The 27,260-nt window shown below is 34.1% G+C and overlaps 1 pseudogene; it reads left to right on the top strand.

Moving 5' to 3' along the window:
• The first annotated feature begins 14,851 nt into the window (after positions 1-14,851).
• On the top strand, positions 14,852-21,897 carry LOC101042696 (uncharacterized; annotated as a pseudogene).
• Positions 21,898-27,260: the final 5,363 nt, after the last annotated feature.

Raw genomic sequence — 27,260 nt, 5'->3', positions numbered from 1 at the left:
CTGTTTCATTTATTGTAGCCTTGCAGAATAGTTTGAGGTTGGGTAGGGTGATGCCTCCAACTTCGTTCTTTTTGCTTAAGATTGTATTGGCTATACAGGTTCGTTTTTTATTACATATGAAATTTAAAGTAGTTTTTTCTAATTCTGTGAAGAAAATCAGTGGTAGCTTGATGAGAATACCATTGAATCTATAAATTCCTCTGTGCAGTATGGGCATTTTTATGATATTGATTCTTCCTATCCATAAGCATGGAACGTTTTTTCCATTTATTTGTGTCCTCTCTTATTTCCTTGAGCAGAGGTTTGTAGTTCTCTTTAAATAGGTTTTTCACATCCCTCGTAAGCTGTATTCCTTGGTATTTTATTTTTTGTAGCAATTGTGAATGGGAGTTTATTCATGATTTGGGTCTCCATTTGTCTATTATTGGGTGTATAGGAATGTTTGTGATTAAAGCACCAAAGGCAATTGCAGCAAAAGCCAAAATTGACAAATGGGATTTAATTAAACTAAAGAGCTTCTGCACAGCAAAAGAAACAATCATCAGAGTGAACCAGCAACCAACAGAATGGGAGAATATTTTTGCAATCTATCCATCTGAAAAAAGGCTAATACACAGAATCTACAAGGAACTTTAAATTTACAAGAAAAAAACCACCATGTCAAAAAGTGGGCGAAGGATATAAACAGATACTTTCAAAAGAAGACACTTATGCAGCCAACAAGCATGAAAAAAAAAAAACAAAAAAAAAAACAAAAAAACTCATCATCACTGGTCATTAGAGAAATGCAAATTAGAACCACAGTGAGATACCATCTCATGCCATTTCAAATGGTGATCATTAAAAAGTCAAGAAATCACAGATGCTGGAGAGGATGTGGAGAAATAGGAACACTTTTACACTGTTGTTGGGAGTGTAAATTAGTTCAACCATTATGGAAGACAGTATGGCAATTCCTCAAGGATCTAGAACTAGAAATACCATTTGAACCAGCCATCCCATTACTGAATATATACTCAAAGGAATATAAATCTTTCTACTATTAAGACACATGCACACATGTTTATTGCAGCACTATTACCTGTAGTAATAGTCTTTACCTGTAGTAAAGACTTGGAACCAACCCAAACGACCATCAATGTTAGCCTTAAGGAAATGTGGCACATATACAGAATGGAATACTTTGAAGCCATAAAAAAAAATAACGAGTTCATGTCTTTTGCAAGGACATGGATAAAGCTAGAAACCATCATTCTCAGCAAACTAACATAGGAACAGAAAGCCATACACTGCATATTCTCACTCACAAATGAGAGTTGAACAGGAAGAACATATGGGCACGGGGAGGAGAACATCACACACCAAGGCCTGTTGGGGATTGGGGTTAGAGGAAGGATAGCATTAGGAGAAATACCTAATGTAGATGACAGGTTGATGGGTGCAGCAAACCACCAGGGCACATGTATACCTATGTAAAAAATCTGCACATTCTGCACATGTATCCCAGAACTTAAAGTATAATAATAAAATCATATATATATATATATATATATATATATATATATATATATATGTCAACAATAAAGAAAAAGTGGGTAAACCAAAAATAAAATTAAAGTCTTTGCAAAGTTCAGTAAAACTGACCCAGAGAAACACCCACACAAATATATCTAGTGGATTTCTTACAAAGGCACAAAAAACAATCAATGTAGGAAAGTTAGCCTTTTCATAAATGAAGGAAAAATAAAGTACCATAAAACTTTTGGAAAAAAGGAGAAAATCTTTAAGAAATAATGCCAGGCAAAGTGTTCTTGGGTTTCATAATCAAAAGTATAAACCTTAGAAAGCAAACTTGTTATATTTGATTTCATTACATTAAAACTTTTTCTCTGCCCAGGACACTGTTAAGAAAGTACAAGGTACATATCACAGTGAAATAATCGCAAATAACATATATGACGAAAAGCTAGTGAGTAGAATATAGAAAGAAGTAAAAAATTGTAATAAACAAAGAATCTGATTAGAAAATGAGCAAAGAGTATAATGACATTTTCACAAAGAGGCTATGTATGTGGGAAATAAGCACATGAAAAGGTATTCAACATTAGTAGCCATTAGTGGAATGCAAATTAAAACTATAAGGCCATATCACTACACATTTATCAGAATGACTAAAGTAAAAAATAGTGACTACACCAAATGTTGGTGAGCATGTGGGCAACTGAATCACACATACATTGTTGGTAGGAACGCAAAATGATATAGCCACTTGGCAAAACATTTTGACAGTTTCTTAAAAATGTAAACCTTGGACTATGATATCCACTACCAATTGTACTCCTAAATATTCTCCCAGAGTAGTGAGAGTTTGTGTTTACACAAAGCCTATATATGAATATTTATAGCAATTTCTTTTTTGTAATAGCCAAAAAACAGAAACATTCCAGACGTCCTTCAACAGGTGAATTGCCAAAGTATAGTATATCCACACCATGGACTACTACTACCAAAAAGGAAATTAATCATTGATACAGGCAACAACTTGGTTAAGCCTCCAGAGGATTATGCTGAGTGAATAAAAGACCAATTCTAAAACATTTTGTACTGTATCATGCCACCTACACAACACTTTTGAAATTACTAAATTATAGATATAAAGAACAATTGCCTGGGGTTACTGCATTTGAATTATAGGTGAGATTGAAGTTGGTGTGACTATCAAAGGGCCACAGGAGGAACCCCTGTGGTAACAGCAATATTCTGCTAATGTTGGAATATGGAAAATGGATGAAAATGTTGTTGTACTATAGTCTTGCAAGTTATTGTCCTTTAAACAACTAGTAAATGTTACATAGGATCTTACTGTATTGTTATCTAATAGCAGTATATAAATCTACAATGATCTCAAAGCCAATAATATAATTTAAACGTAACTTTTAGATTATTTAACAACACATACCAAATATTAAGGGTCTGAACTCTTACAGTCTCAGATAAACTGCTACTGACGTTAGTTTGAAAATACACCTAACTCCATTCATGAACACTAACAGTTTCTGTCTTTTTCCTCCTGTTTCAAATTGGCCTATTTGAAACACTCAAGTATATTGACTTTTCTTTTTCTTTTTCCCATGTCCCTCATATGGCCCATTTATAGCCACATCCACTTCAATCTCACATTCACCCCTATGTAGCACTCCCAGGCAATTGTTCTTCAGTTGTATAATCTTGTCATTTTCCAAAAATGTTGTATAAATGGAATTATAAAGAATGCAATCATTTTGGATAGTTTTTTACTCACTCAGTAAAATTTTCTGGAAGTTAATTACCTCTGGTTAATCTCAGGCACTCAGGATTCCCCATGGTGCCTTCTCTTTGGAAGGTACTAGGACCTATCTACTCACTCTGCAAAAGCAAGTCTTAACCAGTCTCATCTATTATTCACTCATAAAACACGAGATCTTGTCTTAGAAGGTAGCTAGAAGTATGAACATCAAAGCTGATTTATGCCAATGTTTCTAACATACTTGAAGGAACGGGGCAAAGACATTATTGTTTATTTGCTCAGAGTTCATTGTTTAGAGTTTAGTTTGACACAGATAAGAATGCTGAATACCTGTCTATTCAAGTAGAGACTACAGTTACCTGAAAATTCACAAAGTAAAATTATTTCTTTAACTCTAGGTGTTTGTTAATAGAAGGGTCATAGCATACATTAAAATGTATGTTCCCTTTATTACTGCATAGCAAAATAGTTTTAAGACCAAAAGCCTAGTGACTTACATAACACTGGCTCATCTCCTTTCATGGTTCTGAAGGCTGATAGGCTCAGCCTGCTAGGGTTGTTGGTTGAATAAATGAACAACCTCAAGTTAATCAAATATATTCTCTTTTGAACACTTCCTTTCATTGCTTTTAGTGGCCAGGATTTGGTAACTGTTGAATACAGGCATGAATCTGAGAATAAATGGTTGTTGAAGTTGAACAATCTTTCTACTGTAGGCCATCTCTGTGGTAGTCACAGTCCATAAGTAAACTCGTGATAAAAATAGAGAAGTTGACTATTCCTATAAAGAGAAGCCCACGAGTTTTTCTTAATATTAAATATTTCTATTCTATCATTAGATTGCACTGGGTGTACCACCCAAAGAAATAAACATAAATTTCATTATACTATTCTTTGTGTGTATCTGTTAGTAAATACTTATTTACTTAGGAATCACTCACTAAAGCTGATATACAATCTTTATTGGGGGTGAAAAATACTTAAACCACTTAAAAGAAGACTCCTGCCCTCATAAATCTCTGTCAAACATATCTTTGCTGATTGAGATTAGAAAGACAAAAAAAAAAAAAAAAAAAAAGAAACAAAAAATTAGGTTACTCCTCTAAGTAATCATTTCAACAAAATAGTATAAAAGTTCCCAGTTATTTTTATTCATTTTTCTGTAGAACACTAATCTTTTTGCTTCTAACATCAAATCTGTTGAAAAATTACAACAAAAATCACCAATTCTAGTGAAAATATACCAATATTCCAATGAAAATGTTTAAAATATCATCAAATGGCAACAGAAATAGTGTCTGAGTTTTAAGAGCAGACAGAAATTCTCCAATTACCTTCACCTTCACATGAAACACTTTGTTAATTTAAAATTATAATTTAAACATGAAAGACATTGTTTCTCCAGATTTTCTAAACCAATTAGTATATGAAATTTAAATCTTTCTTAACTTTCTAATCTTTGAAAATCTAATCAGGCAAATGATTTTGTCCCAATATTATATTATCACATCAAAGATATCTTATTGCCAGTTTTTCTACTATTCTAAGTTCAGTGACTTTTATATTAAACTTAAGCAAAATGATACTTGCATGAGTTATTTTTACTTTCTAGTATTCCTTAAGTATACTCAAGATCTACTTTGTAATGTGAAATAAAATATGAGGTACCATTATCTGAAATAATATTCAAATACATTGCAAATTGACTAATACAAAAAAGTTTAATGTACATTATTGCTTTGCTGATTTCAGAATTTTCATGAGAAGCTACTTGTTCAACATACTTTTGAAAAGATTTATGTTAATGTTAGAAAATGAAAATAAATGATTTAGCAAAGAATATACTTTCATTTGTAGAAAATAAAACTGGGGAAATGATTTCAAAGCATAAACTTTAAGCTACTAATTTACAGAAGAGGTATATCTCAGCAGACAACAAACATTCTATGGAAATTATCTATTTACATGTAAAAATGGAAAATGCAATTTAAAATTTGTTTTTGTTCTAAGTAAAAACAGTAAAAATATAAGTATCTACAGATTCATAAATGGTTATAAGAAGTGTAAAGAATGATTTCTGGTAAATTAAGCACTAATGACATTTGAAATGTCAGAACAGTTTATTTTTTATTTTTTAATATTTCTATTTCTATTGATAGAACAATTTTTCTTTAATCTTGTTGAAAGCGCTTAGACTTATTATCAACTAAAGTCCATCTTTTCTGGACTTTAAGAGAAGTAAAACACACATACTTCTAATTTAGGATGTATGGTTCTATGTTATCAAAGTTCTTAATGACAGTGTAGAACCATAAATAAGACAACTCATCGTGGTATACAGATTATAATACACATGTGAAAAATCATGTGTACTTTGGAAGTGACTCTCAGGTTAGTAGTCTAGAGTAATTTCCTTTTGAAATTCATTATGAAGGCATTTTCATGTGATGAGTAGATTAAATTGCTGAAAGTACCTTACCTTTTCAGATAATGTGTGTTTCTCTTTTTAAGGCTTACCCAATTTAATGTATTCATATGGTCCTTTTGACCATATGAATTTGCCCCAGTGCTAATTGACAAATATTTTGTCAATTTTTATTATGTGTATTCTTTTCATTGGTGTTATATATCTCTTCTCTGACCTTCATTTGAGACTCTTCCAACAAAGTTCAGTCTGTCTTTCATGATAGGACAGGATTCTTGGGCTGACATCTGTATTCTTCTTAAAGTAATGGATATCATTTTGAGTCTGAAACTTTCTTCACATTATGCTAGGGGAGAGTAACCTGAAAGTGGTTAAGAACCACTGCTATGGGTGCTGAGGCAGGAGAATAAGGTCTGGAGGCAGGGAACCTAAGACTCATATGCTGACTTTCTGGAACTGAATCAAAAGGAAAACTCCACCTCTCCACACTCAAGTAGCAAAAGGATCAGTAACGCCCTTTGCACTGTGTTGCATGTGAAAAATGAAGAGTACCTCTGATTGATACCCTCCCACAACCAAACAGAATGGTCATGGGCCAAGTCTTCATGTTTAAATTTGTAACTTCACTTCAGTCTTTGACTCGTCACCTCCTGCAAGCAATCAGACTGGCTGTTGGCCACTCCCTCATTTAGATAGGGTATAACCAAGTAACCAATGGAAAACCTCTAGAAGGTATTTAAATCCCAGATTATTCTGTAACCAGTGGTCTTGAGCCACTTGCTCAACCCCACTCCCACTCTGTGGAGTGTAATTTCATTTTCATAAGTCTGTGCTTGTTTCATTCTTTCATTGCTTTTCTGTGCATTTTGTCCAATTCTTTGTTCAAAACGCCAAGAGGGGAACACTCATAGTCAAGACCCTCCACTGCTAATGAGAGTCTACAATGCAGTCTGGATGAAGGGAGACTGGCTTGTATTAGTTTCCTATTGGTGTCCTAAAAAAATTAACAAATCTTGTTGGCTTAAACAACACAAATTTAATATTTTATAGTTCTGCAGGTTACAAGACTTAACATAGCTCTGACTGTGCTAAAAATATGATGTTCATGGGCTGCAGAGCATCCTAGAGGCAATCTCTTTCCTTTCTTCTAACAACAACTAAAGGCATCCAGATTTTTGGCCTGTGGCCTCTTCCTCCACCCTTACAACCAGTAATATTGCATCTCTCTGACCCTTCTTCTATATAGTCATGTCTCCCTCTTAGACCTAGCCTGGAAAGGTTCTCTGCTTAACCATGTGATTAACTTTGGCCTACATTTTACCATGTAATGATTATTAAATATTAAATATTATTAATTATTAAATAATTAAGTATTAATTCACAGGTTCTAGAGATTAAGACATGGACATTTTTGGGGGAATGTCATTCTATTTACCAAAAGCAACAAACGTTTCATACAGTAAATTAGAGATGAACATAGTAAATTGAGATATAAATTTGTCTTCTCATGTTCTATGTAAATCTTTTCTCTCTATTTGAGTCAAATCTCACTCAATGTTCACTCTTCTATCTTGGTTTCTTCAATTTCCATCACCTGAAATCCCTCCTTGTCTAAGAGACTTGCTGTCATATATCATCAGTTGCTTAGTGTTTTCCTTTCTTCCTCTAAGAATTATTTTTTAAATAATCTCAGGTCTGTGGCCTTCAATCCTGTCTTATTCTGGTCAAGAAAATAGTAGGAGCTTTCACTAGACTATAAGATGAAAGATTTTCACTTCTCAAAATGTTTGGAGTTAGCCAAAAAAAGTTTTAAATAATTCTTCATTTTTAACTTGGATCAGTGATGAAATACTTCATTTGTTACATTAGTGATTTAAACTTCTTGCCCAAGTATCTCAATGGAACCTCTTTTTTAGCTTTGGTATCTAGTTTACATTTTCTATTTTATTTATATTAACTTATTAGTTTGTTAATTTGAAATGTAAGATAATATGGCATTTTCATAGCACATTTGACTTATAGGTTAAAAAATATGACTATGATACATTACCAGCTGTTTGAACATAGGCCAGTTATAAATATTTAAACTGACTCATCTCTTTATAAAATAGTTGACATTGACTGCTCCTTTATTTCAAATGTTGGGTTTGATGAACAGATAATTATATAACATATTTGAAATTATTAGAAAATTTAATCAACCAGTTTAAAATAATTGCTGAAAAAATAATTATAATTACAACTTCAGTTTAAAGTTGAAAAACAAGACAAAAAGGCGTATTTTTTTTCCTCTTTCTTTCTTTTTTATTGCATTTTAGGTTTTGGGGTACATGTGAAGAACATGCAAGATTGTTGCATAGGTACACACATGGCAGTGTGGTTTGCTGCCTTCCGTCCCCTCACCTGTATCTGTCATTTCTCCCCATGCTATCTCTTCCCACCTCCTCACCCCCCGCCCCTCCCCCATTTCCCCCCAACGGCCCCCAGTGTGTAGTGCTCCCCTCCCTGTGTCCATGTGTTCTCATTGTTCAACACCCGCCTATGAGTGAGAATATACGGTGTTTGATTTTCTGCTCTTGTGTCAGTTTGCTGAGAATGATGGTTTCCAGGTTCATCCATGTCCCTACAAAGGACATGAACTCATCGTTTTTGATGGCTGTGTAATATCCCATGGTGTATATGTACCACATTTTCCCTATCCAGTCTATCATCGTTGGGCATTTGGGTTGGTTCCAGGTCTTTGCTATTGTAAACAGTGCTGCAATGAACATTCGTGTGCATGTGTCCTTGTAGTAGAATGATTTATAATCCTTTGGATATATACCCAGTAATGGGACTGCTGGGTCAAATGGGATTTCTATTTTTAGGTCCTTGAGGAATCGCCACACTGTCTTCCACAATGGCTGAATTAATTTACATTCCCACCAACAGTGTAAAAGTGTTCCTATTTCTCCACATCATCTCCAGCATCTGTTGTTTCCAGATTTTTTAATGATCGCCATTCTAACCGGTGTGAGATGGTATCTCAATGTGGTTTTGATTTGCATTTCTCTGATGACCAGTGATATACACCAGTAATAGACTTAAAGAGAGCCAAATCAAGAACGAACTGCCATTCACAATTGCTACAAAGAGAATAAAATACCTAGGAATACAACTAACAAGGAACGTAAAGGACCTCTTCAAGGAGAACTACAAGCCTTTGCTCAACGAAATAAGAGAGGATACAAACAGATGGAGAAACATTCCATGTTCATGGTTAGGAGGAATCAACATCGTGAAAATGGCCATACTGCCCAAAGTAATTTACAGATTCAACGCTATTCCCATCAAGCTACCAATGACCTTCTTCACAGAACTGGAAAAAAACACCTTAAACTTCATATGGAACCAAAAGAGAGCCCGCATAGCCAAGTCAATTCTAAGCAAAAAGAACAAAGCAGGAGGCATCACACTACCGGACTTCAAACTATACTACAAGGCTACAGTAATCAAAACAGCATGGTACTGGTACCAAAACAGAAATATAGACCAATGGAACAGAACAGAGGCCTCAGAGGAAATACAACATACCCACAACCATCTGATCTTCGACAAACCTGACAAAAACAAGCAATGGGGAAAGGATTCCCTGTTTAATAAATGGTGCTGGGAAAACTGGCTAGCCATGTGCAGAAAGCAGAAACAGGACCCCTTCCTGACACCTTACACCAAAATTAACTCCAGATGGATTAAAGACTTAAACATCAGACCTAACACCATAAAAACCCTAGAAGAAAATCTAGGTAAAACCATTCAGGACATAGGTGTAGGCAAGGACTTCATGACCAAAACGCCAAAAGCAATGGCAACAAAAGCCAAAATAGACAAATGGGACATAATCAAACTCCACAGCTTCTGCACGGCAAAAGAAACAGTCAGTAGAGTGAATTGGCAACCAACAGAATGGTAAAAAATTTTTGCAGTCTACCCATCTGACAAGGGGCTGATATCCAGAATTTACAAAGAAGTAAAGCAGATCTACAAGAAAAAAACAAACAAGCCCATTCAAAAATGGGCGAAGGATATGAACAGATACTTTACAAAAGAAGACATACAGGAGGCCAACAAACATATGAAAAAGGCGTATTTAATAACAACATTATACTTTGTATTTTTTTCTTGTAAACTATATATTTCTGGACACACTGCATGCTAACTGTGATTCCTAATATTAGAAAGTTTTTTTAAAACAAAAATTTTCTGTTCTTATTGTTAAGTAAAAGAAACCTTTCCTTTGACAAGTTCATTGTTTCGGTAGGAAAGCAAGATGTTTACATATGGAAATCATAAAACAAAAGAGTATAAATATGAACTGAAAAAATATAAAAGGACACTCGTTTAGTATGAACAGAATTTAAGTATTCTTTTCTATATTTATTGAATTTTCAAGAAATGTTAAAAAAAGATTAAGAAGTCAAATATTTTTTCTAACACTGACCATTTATTAAGTACTTTTAAGTAATAGATAAATTATATATTAAAAATATGTAACAATTATCTTATTGAGACACAAAAAGCCTATGATGGAAATATTGCTGACCCTATTTTACAGAGGAAAAAACTGAGACTCAGAGATTAAGCGACATCTTTGAAGCTATACAAGTATTCAATGACTACATCAACATTTAAATCCCAGTCAGCTTAATGTTGAAGCTTGTGACATTGGCTGCTCTGCTTCATGAGGTCTGTAATGAAATGATGTGATTTAATTTAAAAGTGGGTAGACTTCCATTTGAGACCCTTCAGTCCTAGACCAAAATTAGGTACACTGCTCAACAGTTTTTCTGAGCAAATTTGATTGTGTTCCACAGCAGGAAAATTTTATTAAATGCTTATAATGGTTTGTTAAAAGCTAGGATAATGGCAAGAAATTTCCTCTGTTTAATATTGTGTGATTCTATTTAAATATAGGTACTTTTGTTTTTTTTAAAGTCAACAAAAAATGCATCTCAAAAAAATAAACAGTAATTATAAAAGTAGATGAAAAAAAAAAGAAATCCTAATTAAAAAAATAAAAATAAATAAAAATTTTAAAAAAAGTAGATGGAATATGGGGAAAATATGTTGCTAGGATTTAATTCACAAAGGGGTGGAATAGCTACTATTTAATTTATATTTGATTTTCTGGTTTTGATGTAGTATTCATTTATACTATGAACTATAATATAAATTATCACTTATTTTGGCAAACTTTGCAGTAAGTAAAGTTCCACAGAGACACTTCAAATTTAAATTTCAACTTTGACTCAAAGGCATAAGATAATTCATATTCCAGAAATCTGCATTTATGATTTGATATCTTCAATATATTTTACATTAACTAAAATTATACATTAAGTTAAATTAGTGTTTTAGCTATATTTCCATTCCAAACATATTTTTAAACTTTGCAATATAATGGTTGAATTTCAAAATTGTACCCTTGAGCACTTTCTGCATCTAACATAATGCCATTCTTGACTAAAATCATTGAAAATTTCCCAAACTCTCAGAGTGAAACACAAAATTGTTACTATGATTCAGAAGACCCTCCAGGATAAGACTCCAGTATACCTCTTCAGCCCAATGTGTTCTTGGTGTCTGTAATCCAGCTATACATGTTTTTATTTAATTACATGAACTTTCCAAGTACTTTCTTCCCTCAAGGTATTTGTGCACCTAATTCCTCTGATTACAATATTTTTTACTACATATGTAACTTTGTAACTATTTCTTAGCATTTAGCTCTCAGCCTCACTGAAGTATTTTTCTTGCACAAAATTTCATATTCAGATATTTGTTCTGACTTTGACATCACAATGCACTTCATATGCAGTGCTTGATATGAAGGCCAGGCACAGTGTCTCACACATGTAATCCCAGCACTTTGGGAGCCCAAGGCATGAGGATCACTTAAGTCCAGGGATTCAAGGCCAGCCCGGGCAACATAGCAGGTACCTGTCTCTACAAAAAAAAAAAAAAAAAAAAAAAAAAAAAAAAAAAAAAAAAGATGGGTGTGGTAGTAGGGGCCTATAGTCCCAGTTAGTTAGTTAGGAAGCTTAAGTGGGAGGATATTTTGAGCCTCGGAGATCAAGGCTGTAGTGAGCTGAGCTGCAATTATGCCATTGCATCCAATCTGGACAACAGAGAGGGACCCTGTATCAAACAGAAAAAACGTGCCTGATCTGAGCCAGTTATCCTTAATACGGTAGAGATAAAGCAGTGAACAAAATTGTCCAATATCCTTTATCTATAGATTTGATCCTAGATACTGCATTTCAGAGTGGCAAACTCTGGTAATAATAAAATGGTAAGCTGATTCTGTTTTCATAAATATTTTGATGAGATTTCCCCAAGAGTTTTGTTTGCTAATGATCTTAACCATAATACAAGAAATTTACTCAGAGTAATTTGCTTAGAGAAAGTCATATGGATAACTTATTATATTATTAGTAGTATTTCAAGGCAAAGACCATTTGATCTTGGAAGAATTTGTTGATTAATTTTACAATTAATGAGACCTGGAGGAAACAGTGAGATTCCCACAGTCATATCTTCATACCTATGAGATTCAGGTCTCCAGAAACTGATTCTATGAACTTTCATTTTGTGAGCTTCTTTTTGCTGTGTATTTAATGATTAAAGTAGTTATCTTTAGAATTAGTCTTGAAATTCACTCTATTATCATTATTGTGGTTATAAATTACTATTAATAATCACTGTTACGATATTGTTCATAGTTCCAGGGAGCAGTCATTACTTTTCATAACCCTTATTTAAACTACCTGTATATCATCTCTATGAAACTCTAGGGTTAATTAGTACCATAAACTAATTGACAAATTTATCTGTTACAAAAAGTGTCTCCTTCAAGCTTCTCAAGTGTTCATGTGTGAGTGTTGGTAGGGATTTGGTGGGTGCAGAGACTAGGTTGCTATTTTTGTGTGCTGAGACTTAGTGAACAAGTTTAGGCTCATATTCACTTTATTTATTTTATGAGACAAGACTTCACACAAATCCTATTTAAATTTTTATATTTAGTACTCTAAAATAATAACATTTTTAGTCTGTGCTTATATATTCTGTAATCGCTTTGATTTATTCTCTGATTTTTTTTGTTCATATATACCTTTATGCAGGTATGTTAACTACATGGTAATTCAGCCTTAGGTACAGATTAATAATCTATTCATTTATTTATTTGACAAATATTCATTGGACATTGACCTTATATTTGACACTAGAGATTAAAATTCTTTGATGACTATGACTTTGAAGAATTTGTATTTAATGTAAAAACCAGAAGAGAAAAGAAATAAAGAAAGAAAGAAAGAAAGAAAGAAAGAAAGAAAGAGAAAGAAATGAAAAGGAAAAAACTAAATCTACCTAAAAATGTTGCAATAGAGGCAAATATAATGCATTATGAAAGCATAATATGACAAAATAAAACTTTGCTTGGGAATGTTATAGAAGGGGCCAATTGAGTTGTGTCTTGAAGTGTGAACAGGAGTTAACCTTTTGAAGATGTAAGAAAGTATTTCTGGCAGAAGAAAGAGCATATTCTAAGGTATGAAGATGTAACCACATTACATTCCCAACTTACAAAGTGTGCTTTGTAACTGGACCAGAGAATGTATATCATTATATAGTTAATGAGAGCTGAAAACAAAGAACAAGTAAAAATTATAGACTTGTGACAACTACTGTAAGAAATTTTGATTTAATATGTCCAACGAAAAATTTTCATAGACAAATATTTTAATTACAGAATTTAAGTTGTACTTTCTGTAAAACCAGCAACTATTATACAGAAATGCTATCGACTTCTTGCTAATGACAATAAAAACAACAATACCAACAAATATCTGTTTTCAACACCATAACGTACTATTTCATTTTATACAATGAGGGATGTCTTAGCCTCTGTCCAAGTTATCAATTTATTGAACTCTTACTTTTCTTCATACCTCCTTAGTGACCCTGTTCCTTTCTGCAATACATCAACCCTTCACAGCTACTGGATCACTCTCATCTCATCAAATTTACTACTTACGATTAAGAAATAAGCAAATAAATAAATGCAAGAGAGAAAACAATCGTTCGTGACAAAATTTCTGGAGAAAAATATGGATGGAGTTCTTGGGATATGTACTACTGAAAATATTTATTTGTCCTCCTTTTCTGCCTGGTGACATGATGAGGGTAAAAAGAAATTTTTAGCGAAGTTCAAAAGGCAGAATTAACACAATATAAATGATACAACCTTATATATCATAACAAATATTGTTGATAATTGACAATTGATAAATGTTACCCTCACTCACTTGGGCCAAAGCTCTGATTATATACTCCTTAGAACACATGAATGATTTCAGAATTACATATCAAATGATAGAGTGGTACCTATCTGTAAAATTCGGAGCTGTAAATTATGAAATAGAAAAGTGTAGTATTAATTCACTGTTTGAAAACTAAAGAAAGAAGAAAAATAAATTAACTAAAGTTTAAAAGAGACGTTAATTCATTAGAAAATAAAAATAAAATCATTTAAAAGTTTAAAATGATTTTAAAAGTTACTTTTAAATAAGTAACAACAGGAGAATGTATATATAAGTATACTATATATACTATAAATAAAAAAAGTAAATCGTTCTGTTTCTGATTTTACTAAATATTGTGACAAAAATTCAAAGCTGGTTTGAGTTTGGGTAAGAGAAAATTTTTCAGAGCAGATTATTTTCTTCCATTATGGAATAAAACCATAGCCCAAGATTGAAATTGTAAGTATCCAATGTTCACAGACTAGAACTTCATAATTATAGTTATCACATATTCATATATGTGATATATATATATTACATATGTATCATATATATCATGATATATATTATATTGTTGTATCATATGTATGACATATATTTATATATTACACATAGGAATATGGATCAATATGTGTATATCTATCATATGTCATATACATTTATATATTCATATATGAGCACATTATATGTTATAAACCCATACATTTATGTATTAATATATGTGTGTGTGTGTGTGTGTGTGTGTGTGTGTGTGTGTGTATACACAAACATACATACAATTTTATTGTGGTAAAAATATATAACAAACTTTACCTCTTAAAAAGTGTTAAATGTACACTGTAGTATTCTTAACTATATACTTATTGTTGAAACAGACGTCTAGGACTCACTCATCTTGCATGACTGAAATTCTATATCCATTGGACAGCTCCCCATTTCCCCCTCCTATACACTGCTGGCAATCAACATTCTATTTTCTATTTCTTTGAGTTTAATTACCTCAGATATCTCATATAAGTATAATCCTGCAATATTTGTCATTTTGTCATTGGTTTATTTCACTTAGCATAATGTATTCAAATTTCTTCCATGTCGTATCACTGATCACTATTCCTTCTCTTTTTCAAGTTAACTAATATTTCATTGAATGTATATGCTGCATTTTCATTATTCTTAGATGGACATTCGGTTTCTAAATCTTGGCTATTATGAATAACACTGCAATGAATGTGGCCATGTAAATATTTTTTAGAGATTCTGTATTCAATTATTTTTAAGGTATACCCAGAAATAGGATTGCTGAATAATATGGTAGTTCTCTTAATACGGTAATCTTCTAAGGAATCTCCATACTCTTTTTGCATAGTAGCTACACCATTTTACAATCATATCAACAGTGCACAAGCGATCCAAACTCTCCACACCTTGCCATACTTACTTTTTTTCCCCTTTTTGTGATAGAGGGCATCCTAATAACATGAGATGGTATCTCCTGATGGTTTTGATTGACATTTTTATAATGATTAGTGATGTTGCACAACTTTTCATATGCCTGTTGGCTGTTTATCTTCTTTAAATAAGTGTCTTAATTTTTGAGGGTTTTTGTTAATGATTTTTAGGTGTTTTTATATATAATAGATTTAATGCTTTATCTGATATATGGTTTGCAAATATTTTCTATTTCATGATTGTCCTTTTAACTCTCTAGTTTCCTTTGCTGTGTGGGAGTTTTAAAATTTGATAAAGTCACATTTGTCTATTTTTGCTTTTGTTGTCTAAGCTTTCAGTATCATATCCAAAAAAAATCATCACCCATTCCAATGACATAAATAACTTTCCCTTTGTTATATTTTAGGAGTTTTATAGTTCAGGTCTTACATTTAAGTCTTTCATTCATTTTTAATTAATTTGTAGGTACAGAGTAAGATAAAGGTACATCTGTCTTCTTTTCCACTGTGTGTATCTAGTTTTCCCAACCCTAATTGTTGAACAGACTGTCCTTTCCCCATTGTGTCATATTGGCACCTTTGTCATTGGACCGTATGAAGGTTACATTTTGGGCTCTCTAACCTGTTCCATTGATGGATGGTCTTTACGCCAGAATCATACTGTTATAATGGATATCACTTTGCAATATGTTTTAAACCAGGAAGTTTAAACAGTGTCTAAACTTCAGTGGGACCTGATGCTTTGCTTTTTCTAAAAATGTTATGACTATGTAGAATTCCCAAAGATTCCATATACATTTTTGGATGTTTGTCCTATTTCTGCCAAAACTGCCATTGGGATTTTAATATGGACTGCACTGAATCTGTAGATTGCTTTTGGTAATACGGACATTTTAACAATATTATTTATTTTAATCCATAAACACAGCATATCTTTTTATTCCTTTTTGCATTTTTAAATTTCTTTCAGCATTGTTTTACAATTTCCAGTATACAAATCTTTCACCTGCTCAAATTTATTCCTCAGTATTTTATTATTTTAATGTTATTCTAAATGAATTTTTAAAAATTATTTTCAGATTGCTCTTTGCTGTATGTAAATGTAATTGATTTTTGGATGTTGATTTTGTATGATGCAACTTTGCTAAATTTATTATTTCTGACAGTATTTTTGCATGAAATACTTTGGGTGTTCTACATATAAAATTATGTCATCTGTAAGAATATGTAAATTTTACTTCTTTTCAATTTGGCTAAGTATACTTTTTATTTTTATTACCTAATTGCTTTATTAGAACCTCTAGTACAATGATAAATACAAGAGGTAAGAGTGTGCATCGTTTTCTTATTCTTGGTCTTAAAAAAAAAGCCTTTATTTATCATTTTTACTATTTGGTATGATGTTAGTTGAGAGTTTCTCACATATAACTTTTATTATTTTGAAGTAATTTTCTTATATTTCTAGCTTGCTTAGTGTTTTTATCACAAAAGAGTATTGAATTTTGAAAAATGTGTTTGCTGAATAGTCAGTTTTGTTCTTTGTTTTGTTAATGTAATAAATTACACTTGTTGATATTAATATGCTGAAACATCCTTGCATCCCATTGGTAAATTCCATTTGGACATAGTGTATAATGCTTTTAATGTGCTATTGGATTTGATTTGCTCCTATTCTTTTGAAGTTTTTACATCAATATTCATCAGGGTTATTAGTCTGGATTTTTAAATAGTATCTTTGTCTGGCTTAAGTATCAGGGTAATGTTGGACTCATAGAATTAATTTTAAAAATGTTCCCTTCTATTCATTTATTTGAAAGGGTTTCAGGAGGATTTGTGGCTAATTCTTATTTAAATGTTTCATAGAATTCTCCAGCAAAGCTATTTGGTCCTAATGTTTCCTTGTTGGAAGTTTTGATAATTAAGTTAATCTCCTTACTTGTTATTGGTATGTTCAATTTTTCCATTTATTATTTACTCTAGCAGACTGTATGTTTCTAGGAATATATTTTTTTCTAAATTATCCAATTTGTTAGCATATATTGTTTGTAATACTCTCAAAATCATTTTTATATCTGTGGCATCAGTTGTAATGTCTCCTCTGTCATTGCTGATTTTAATTATTTGAGTCATCTCATTTCTTCATCTAGCTAAGTATTTGCAAGTTTTGTTGATTCTTTAAAGAAAACAACTCTTTATTGTTGTTATTTTCCAGGATGAAGAATTAGAGGCTTTCAGTGCACCTCTGCCATGTGGAAATAGCAAGATAGTGCATAAAGATTAATTATCTGAGCTTTAATCAAAGAATGAAAATGAGCATCAACCAAAATCATGAGGAGCACCCCAGATCCTGGGGAAGAGAATGCTGGCCAACAGCCCCTGTTACAGCATCTGGCTGAAATGAGTGAGTGAAACTCTAGTACATGAAAGAAGCAGACAGCCTCCCTCTTTGACTCACCTTTCTACTGGGAATCCAAACAACATAGACTGGAGAAAAAGAACTTTGTATGCAGTCAGCTCTTATCTATAAGTACCATCTACTGGCTTTTAGGTCAAACTGCACATCTCTATATAAAACTTGCTGAATGAAATACTTAAGTATTTAGAAGCGAAGACAAAAGACTCTACCCAATATTTTCTATAATCATAGTCCTGATGGAGGAGGAAAAAAGAAATGAAAAGAAAAATGATTATAAAGACAGAAAGAAAAAAATCCTTACCCTCAGGAAAATAATTACAAAAATTAAGTGTCAGCACTCTAGATGAGAAGCAATCAGCTCAAGAATCCTAGCACCATAAAAATTCTGAATGTAGTGACACTACCAAGGGATCACATGAGCTCTCCAGCCATAGTCCCTAACCAAAATGGAAAGGCAAAAGTGACGGATAAAGAATTCAAAGCATGGATTATAAGGAAGGTTAATGAGTTTCAAGACAAATCTGAAAATCAACACACACATAAAAACTTCTAAATGAATCCAGGAAATGAAGAAAGAGATAAGCATCTTAAAAGTAAGTCAATCAGAGCTTCTGGAATTGAAAAACTCACATAAGAAATTTCAAAATGCAATTGAAAGTTTTATAAATAGACAACCAAGCAGAGGAAGTAATTTCAGATCTTTAAGACCAGTCATTCAAATTAATCTATGCAGATAAAATTAAAGAGAAGATAGCACTTTGGGAGGCCGAGGCGGGTGGATCACAAGGTCAAGAGATCGAGACCATCCTGGTCAACATGGTGAAACCCCGTCTCTACTAAAAATACAAAAAATTAGCTGGGCATAGTGGCACGTGCCTGTAATCCCAGCTACTCAGGAGGCTGAGGCAGGAGAATTGCCTGAACCCAGGATGCGGAGGTTGCGGTGAGCCGAGATCGCGCCATTGCACTCCAGCCTGGGTAACAAGAGCAAAACTCCGTCTCAAAAAAAAAAAAAAAAAAAAAAAAAAAAGAGAAGATAATTTAAAAATGAACAAGATATTTGGAAAAATGTAGGATTATGTAAAGTGACTAAACCTATGACTTACTGGCATTTCTGAGAGAGAAGGAGAAAAAGTAAACAACCTGGAAAACATATTTGAAGGAATAATTCAAGAAAATTTCCTACTCTAGCTAGAAAAATAGACATCCAGATATAAGGAACCAGATACAAGAACACCTGTGCCATACTGCACAAAATGAATATCACCAAGCCATGTAGACACCAGACTGTCTAAGGCAGGCATACCCAAACTACTGCCTGCAGGCTGCATGCGGCCCCCTGAGGCCATTTATCCAGCCCCCCGCCCCACTTCAGGAAGGGGCACCTCTTTCATTGGTGGTCAGTGAGAGAAGCACAGCATGTGGCGGCCCTCCAACAGTCTGAGGGACAGTGAACTGGCCCCCTGTGTAAAAAGTTTGGGGACGCCTGGTCTAAGGTCAATGATGAAGAAAAATCTTAAAGGTAGTTAGACAAAAAGTGAGTTTAGAACAAAGGAAACGTGATCTGGCTAGCAGCTAACTTTTCAGTAGCAACCTTATAAGGCAGGAGATTGGGGGCCTATTTTCAGCATTCATAAAAAAAGAAATTTCAACCATGAATTTCATAAGATACCAAATTAAGCTTCAGAAACATAGAAACAAAGACTTTTCCAAACAAGAAAGCACTAAGCTAATTTGTTACCACTGGGCCAGCTTTGCAAGAGAAACATGGGAGTTCTAAACATGGAAACAAAAGCAAGATACCTGCTATTATAGAAACACCTTGAAGTACATAGCCCACAGACCTTATGAAGGAACCAGACAGTAGAAACTACAAAGTGACAAACTAATACACTTATTATACTATTAAAACCTCACATATAAATAAACCTTGAATGTAAATGGTTTAAATGCCCCCCATTTAAAAGGCATAGTATAGCAAGTTGTATTAAAAAAAACAAACAGAAACAAGACAGGTCAATTTGCTATCTTCAAGAAACCCATCTGACATGTAACAACATACCCATAGGCTCAAAGTAAAGGGATGGAGGAATGTCACACAAATGAAAAAGAAACAAGAAAAAAAGCAGAGGTCAATATTCTCATATCAGATAAAAGAGACTTTAAACCACCAAGTGTAAAAATGAAAAAGAACATTACATAATGATAATGGGTTCAATTCAACAAAAAAGCTTAACTATTCTAAATGTGTATGAACATTGAAATACCCAGATTCATAAAATAACTACTTTTACATGTACAAGAAGACCTAGACAGCAGGCAATAATAGTGAGGAGTTTTAAACCACTGACAATGTTAGACAGATCTCAAGGTAAAAACTAATAAGGAAATTCTGAATTTAAATTTAAATTGGACACTTGACTAACTGGACTAATAAACAGCTACAGAACACTCCACCTATCAATCGTTTAATATAATATCTTCTGAATATGGAATATACCTAAGACTAATAACATGCTCAGCAATTAAGCAAGTCTCAATATATATTTGAAAAATATATAATAGCAACCATACCCTCAGACCACAGTGGCAGAAAAATAGAAATCAATACCAGGAAGAACTCTCACAACCACAAAATTACATAGAAATTAAGCAATCTGCTTCCAAATCACTTTTGGGTAAAAAACAAAATGAAGGCAGAAATAAAAATTTATTCAAATAAATGAAAACAAAGATACAACATACCCAAATTTCTGGGATGCAGCAAAATCAGTGTTAAAAGTTTATAGTCTACAGAACTACTTCTAAAAGCTAGAAATATCTTAATGATCTAACATCACACCTAGATGAACTAGAAAAACAAGAACAAATCAACTCCATAACTAGCAGGATAAATGAAATAAGTAAATTAGAGTGGAATTAAACAAAACTGAGACCAAAACATTCAGAAAAGAAATGGATGGAACCAAAGGTTGTTTCTTTCAAAGAAAAGACAAGATCAATAGAACCAGAGCTATATTAACAACAACAAAATGATAACATACAAATAAGCAAAATTAGGAATGAAATGACAAAAGTAGTATCCCACATAAATACAGAAATATTTCAGAGATAAATGTGAATACTTCTATGTACACAAACTAGAAAATCTAGAAAAAAAATAGAAAAATTCTGGCCACACATAAGCTGCCATATTGAATCAGGAAGAAACTGAAACCATGAGCAAATAAATACCGAGTTCTGAAATTGAATCAGTAGTAACTTGCCTGGCTATGGACAAGTTCCCCCACCCGACTCCCTATCCCCGTAAGGAGCGCTTGCCGGCGCCCCTGGAGCAGGTGCTGAAGGAGAACTCGGCCCTGACTGCGGAGCACGGAGGAGTCAAGGGCCACAGCCAGCTGCCAGGGGGCTCCGCAGGTGGCAAACCCAAAAACTTCACCTGAGAGGTGTGCGGCCAGGTGTTTAACGTTCATCATAACCTCACCCGACACATGCCAGTCCACATCGGAGCCAGACCGTTAGTGTGCAGTCTGCGGCAAAGTCTTTCTCCAGGCCAGCACGCTCTGCAGGCGCAAAATGATTCACAACCAGGAAAAGCTGCATAAATGCAACCAGTGCGGCGCAGCGTTCAACCGCAGCTCGCTGTTCCCCACGCTTATTCACATCCACGCGGGCCACAAGCCCTTCGTCTGTGAATTTGGCGGCAAAGGCTTTCACCAAAAAAGGGAACCACAAGAACCACAAGCTGACCCACAGCGGCGAGAAGCAGCACAAACGCACCATCTGCAACAAGGCCTTCCACCAGGTCTACGACCTAACCTTCCACGTGCACACCCACAACGACAAGAAGCCTTTCACGTGCACCACTTGTGGCAAAGAGTTTTGCAGAAACTTTGACTTAAACATGTGCGCGAATCCACGACAGCGTGGGCCCTGCTGCCCGCTCCGCAAAGGACCTGGCTAGGACAGTGCAGAGCTGAGAGCGACTGCTTTGCCCTTGCTTCCCTCCCTGTACCACCCGAAGGCAGATCACACATAGAAACTTATTTCTAAAATTAAAAGGCAAACAAACAAAAAAACCAAAACCTGGCTGGGAAGATCACGGGAATGCTACTAGAGATGGACAACTCTGAGCTGCTGCACAGGTTAGAGTACCCTGAGTCTCTGCTCCAAAGCAGATGGAACTGTAGCAGTTCTATAGGCTCATCAGGCCAAGAAAGAAGCTGCCCAGAAGGTGAGTGCTGTTGTTGCTGCTACCTCTTATACAAGGAAAAACCAATTCAAACGCCAAATAACCCCTCATGGAACTCAGCTCAAGGTTTGAAGACTCTGAGCTTGTCCTATGGACCTCAACACCAAGAACTAGAAATTGCAAATTTAGTAGGTCATTTTGTATCAAAAGGTCAATTATGAAGCGTCTATAATTTTTTTCAATTATATGAATATGTTCTCTGAGTTCTGCTGTGGCCAAGATAGTGTTAATTTGTTTTTTCTGTTGTCAGTTTTGATTTCCACCACCCCACCCCTAGAAACTGGTTTTATTTGATGTACCCAAGTCTTACATTTCTCAATAAAGAAAAAAATATCTTCATTAAAAAAACCTAACAGCAGCAAAAAAGCCCAAGACTAGATGAATTCAAAGCTGAATTATACCAATTCAGTTGGAGAGCTGGTACCAAGTCTAATGAACCTATTTCAATAATTCAAGGAGACATGCCTCCTTAACTCATTGTATGAAGTCAACATCACTACAACTGGCAAAAATATAATGGAAAGAGAAAATTATAGGCCAAGCCAATGTCCCGGATGAACACATACACAAAAATCATAAACCAAACACTAGCCAACAGAATCTAGTATCACACCAAAAAGTTAATTTGTCGGGATCAAGTAGGCTCATTCATGGAATACTAAGTTGGTTCAACACATACCAATCCATAAAGGTGATTTATCACATAAAAGAATTAAAAATAAAACTCAGGATCATCTCAGTAGATGCAGAAAAAGCCTTTGATAAAACCCAGAATCCTTACATGATAAAAATCATCAATCAACACTGAAGGAACATACCTGCAAAAAAAAATAAGTGCTATGTATGACAAATCCAAAGCCAACATCATACTAACTAAACAGACAAAAGCTGGAAACATCCCTCTAAAGAACTGGAAAAGGCAAGGATGCCCACTCCCATCCCTCCTACAAAGTATACTACAGGGAGTCTTTGCCAGAACAATCAGTGAAGAAAATCAAATAAAAGGCATTCAAATAGAAAAAAGAAGAAACCAAAATATCTCTCTTCACAGATGAAATGATTCCCTAGAAAATCCTAAACACCCTATCAAATGACTCTTGAAATTTGAAAATGAATTGAGTAAAGAATTGGGGTGCAAAATCAATGTCAAAGATTCAGCAGCATTTCTATACACTAATAATTTTGAAACTATGAGTCAAGAATGCAATCCCATATACAAAATCCATAAAAAAGAAAAATACCTAAAAATACATCTGTGCAAGAAGGTGAAAGATCTCTGCAAGGAGAACTCTAAAACACTACTAAAAGACATCATAGATTACATAAATAAAAATGTTCCAGTTTCATTGATTGGAAAAATCAGTATCATGAAAATTGTCACACTACCCAAAGCAGTCTACAAATTTAGCACTGTTTCTATCAAACTATCAATGTTATTTTTTAATAGAATTACAAAAAAGATTCTAAAATTAATATGGGACTACAAAAAGCCCAAATGACAAAACAAATCCTAAGCAAAAAGAAGAAAGCCAGAGGCATCACATTACCCAGCTTCAGACTATACTATAAGTCTGTGGTAATCAAAACAGTATAGTACTGGTACAAAAACAGACACATAAACTAACAGAACAGAATAGAGAACCCAGAAAAAAAGCTGCACACCTACAGCCACCTGAGCTTTAGACACTGAGCTGAACTCAACAAAAATAAGCAATGGGGAATAGACTCCCTATTCAATACATTGTGCTGGGATAGCAAGGAAAAGTATGAAATTGGATGCCTACCATTAATCATCTATAAAAATTAAATCAAGATGGATTAAAGATTTAAATGTAAGACATCAAACCATAAGAATCCTAGATGAAAATGTAGGAAATACCATTGTGGACATCAGCCTTGGAAAAGAATTAATGACAAAGTCCTCAAAAATTATTGCAACAAAAACTAAAATTGACAAGTTGGATCTAATTAAACTAAAGAGCTTCTGTACAGCTTAAGAAACTGTCAACAGCGTAAGCAGATAACCTAGAGAATGGGAGAAAATATTTGCAAACTATGAATCCAACAACAAATATTAAAACTAATAACCCCAATAAAAAATAGACAAAAGGTGTAACACACTTTTGAAAAGAAGACATATAAATGGCCAACAAACATTTAAAAAAATCCTCCGGCCGGGCACGGTGGCTCAAACCTGTAATCCCAGCACTTTGGGAGGCCGAGGTGGGTGGATCATGAGGTCAAGAGATCGAGACCATCCTGGTCAACATGGTGAAACCCTGTCTCTAGTAAAAAAAAAAAAATACAAAAAAAATTAGCTGGGCATGGTGGCACGTGCCTGTAATCCCAGCTACTCAGGAGGCTGAGGCAGGAGAATTGCCTGAACCCAGGAGGCGGAGGTTGCGGTGAGCCGAGATCGCGCCACTGCACTCCAGCCTGGGTAACAGGAGTGAAACTCCGTCTCAAAAAAAAAAAAAAAAAAAAAATCCTCCACATCACAAATCATCAGAGAAAGGCAATGCAAAACCACAGTAAGATACCACCTATTAGTAAAAGCAATAAATATAAATAAATAAATAACAGATGTTGATGGAATTGCAGATAAAGCGAATGCTTATACACTGCTAGTGACAATGTGGTTCAACCATTATAGAAACTAGTTCAGGAATTTCTCAAACAACTTAAAATTGAACTACCATGTGACCCAGAAATCCAATTACGAGATATGTATCCAAAGGAAAATAAATCATTCTACCAAAGAGACACTGCACTGCACTTGCATGTTTATCACAGCATTATTCACAATAGCAAAGATATGGATTCAATCTAGGTGCCCATCAATGGTGGACTAAATAAAGAAAATGTGGTACACATACACAATGAAATACTGGGAAGCCATTGAAAAGAACAAAGTTATGTCACTTACAGCAATACAGATGCAGCTGGAGGCCATTATTCTAAATAAATTAATGAAGAAACAGAAAACCAATTACCACATGTTCTTACTTATAAGTGGGAACTAAAGATTGGGCACTGCTAGACACATATAGTAACAACAGACACTTTGGACCACCAAAGTTATGATAGAGGAAGCAAGGCAAGTGTGGTATAACTGTTAGTTACTATGCTCTGGATGGCAGAATCATTCATTTCCCACACCTTAGCATTACACAATACACCCATGTAACAAACCTGCACATGCAACCCTGAATCTAAAAATTGAATTTAAAAAAAACTGTTTCCTTTTTTTTTCATTCTTTATGTCTGCTCTCATATTTGTTTCCCTTCTTCTAACTATGGGTATAAATTGCTCTTCTTTTTATACTTTATTGAGGTGTGAAGTACTGCTGGTACCAAAATAGAAATACAGACCAATGGACCAGAACAGATGCCTCAGAAATGACACCACAACCATATGATCTTTGACAAACCTGACAAAAACAAGCAATGGGGAAAGGATTCCCTGTTTAATAAATGGTGTTGGAAAAACTGGCTAGCCATGTGCAGAAAGCTGAAACTGGACCCCTTCCTGACACCTTACACTAAAATTAACTCCGGATGGATTAAAGATTTAAATGTAAGACCTAACACCATAAAAACCCTAGAAGAAAACCTAAGCAGTATCATTCAGGACATAGGCATGGACAAGGACTTCATGACTAAAACACCAAAAGCAAGGACTACAAAAGGCAAAACTGACAAATGGGATCTAATTAAACTGAAGAGCTTCTGTACAGCAAAAGAAACTATCACTAGAGTTACCCAGCAATCAACAGAATGGGAAATAATTTTTGCAATCTATCCATCTGACAAAGGACTAATATCCAGAATCTACACAGAACATAAACAAATTTACAAGAATAAGACAACCCCATTAAAAAGTGGGCAAAGGATATAAACAGACACTTCTCAAAAGAAGACATTTATGCTGCCAACAAACATATGATAAAAAGCTCATCATCACTGGTCATTAAAAAAATCCAAATCAAAACCACACTGAGATAATCATCTCATGTCATTTAGAGTGGCGATCATTAAAAAATCAGCATACAACAGATGCTGGAGAGGATATGGAGAAATAGAAACACTTTTACACAGTTGGTAGGAGTGTAAATTAGTTCATCCATTGTGGAAGACAGTGTGGTGATTCCTTAAGGATTTGCAACCAAAAGTATCATTTGACCCAGCAATCTCATTACTGCATATATTCCCAAAGAATTATAAATCATTCTGTTATAAAGAGACATGTACACATATGTTTATTGTGGCACTGTTTACAATAGCAAAGACCTGGAACCAACCCAAATGCCCATCAATGATAGACCAGATAAAGAAAATGTGGCACATATACACCATGGAAAACTATGCAGCCATAAAAAGGATGAGTTCATGTCCTTTGCAGGGACATAGATGAAGCTGGAAACCATCATTCTCAACAAACTAACACAAGAACAGAAAGCCAAAAACAACATGTTGTCATTCATAAGTGGGAGTTAAACAATGAGAGCACATGGACACAGGGAGGAGAACATCGCACATCAGGGCCTGTCAGGGGATGGGAGACTAGGAGAGGATAGCATTAGAAAAAATAGCTAATGCAGATGACTGGTTGATGGGTACAGCAAACAACCACGGCACGTGTATACCCATGAAACAAACCTGCATGTTCTGCACATATACCCCAGAACTTAAAGTATAATAAAAATAAATAAAAAAGAAATTGTTCTTTTGCAATATAAGCATTTATTGTAATACCCTTCGCTTCTTAGTACTACTTCTATCTTAAACCCGTAAGTTTTTGTTTATTGTGTTTTTATTTTTACTTGTCTGAAGATATTTTCTAATTTACTTGTGTTTTTTCTTTCTTTGATTCTTTGATTATTTAAGAGGGCATTGTTTAACTTTCTATTACCTGTAAATTTCTAGTTTTCCTATAGCAATTGAATCCTAGTTTGGTTCCGCTGAAGTCAGATTAGATACTATTCAAAATTCCTAAATTTGTTAAGATGTGTTTGGTGTTCTAAAGAGGTCCATCTCTAAGAATGTTTCATGTATATTTGAGAAGAATATATATTCTGATACTGCTGAGTG

This window comes from Saimiri boliviensis, chromosome 5 (genome assembly GCF_048565385.1).
Source record: "Saimiri boliviensis isolate mSaiBol1 chromosome 5, mSaiBol1.pri, whole genome shotgun sequence".
Taxonomy (NCBI): Eukaryota; Metazoa; Chordata; class Mammalia; order Primates; family Cebidae; genus Saimiri; species Saimiri boliviensis.
This window is presented reverse-complemented; position numbering and strand designations above follow the sequence as displayed.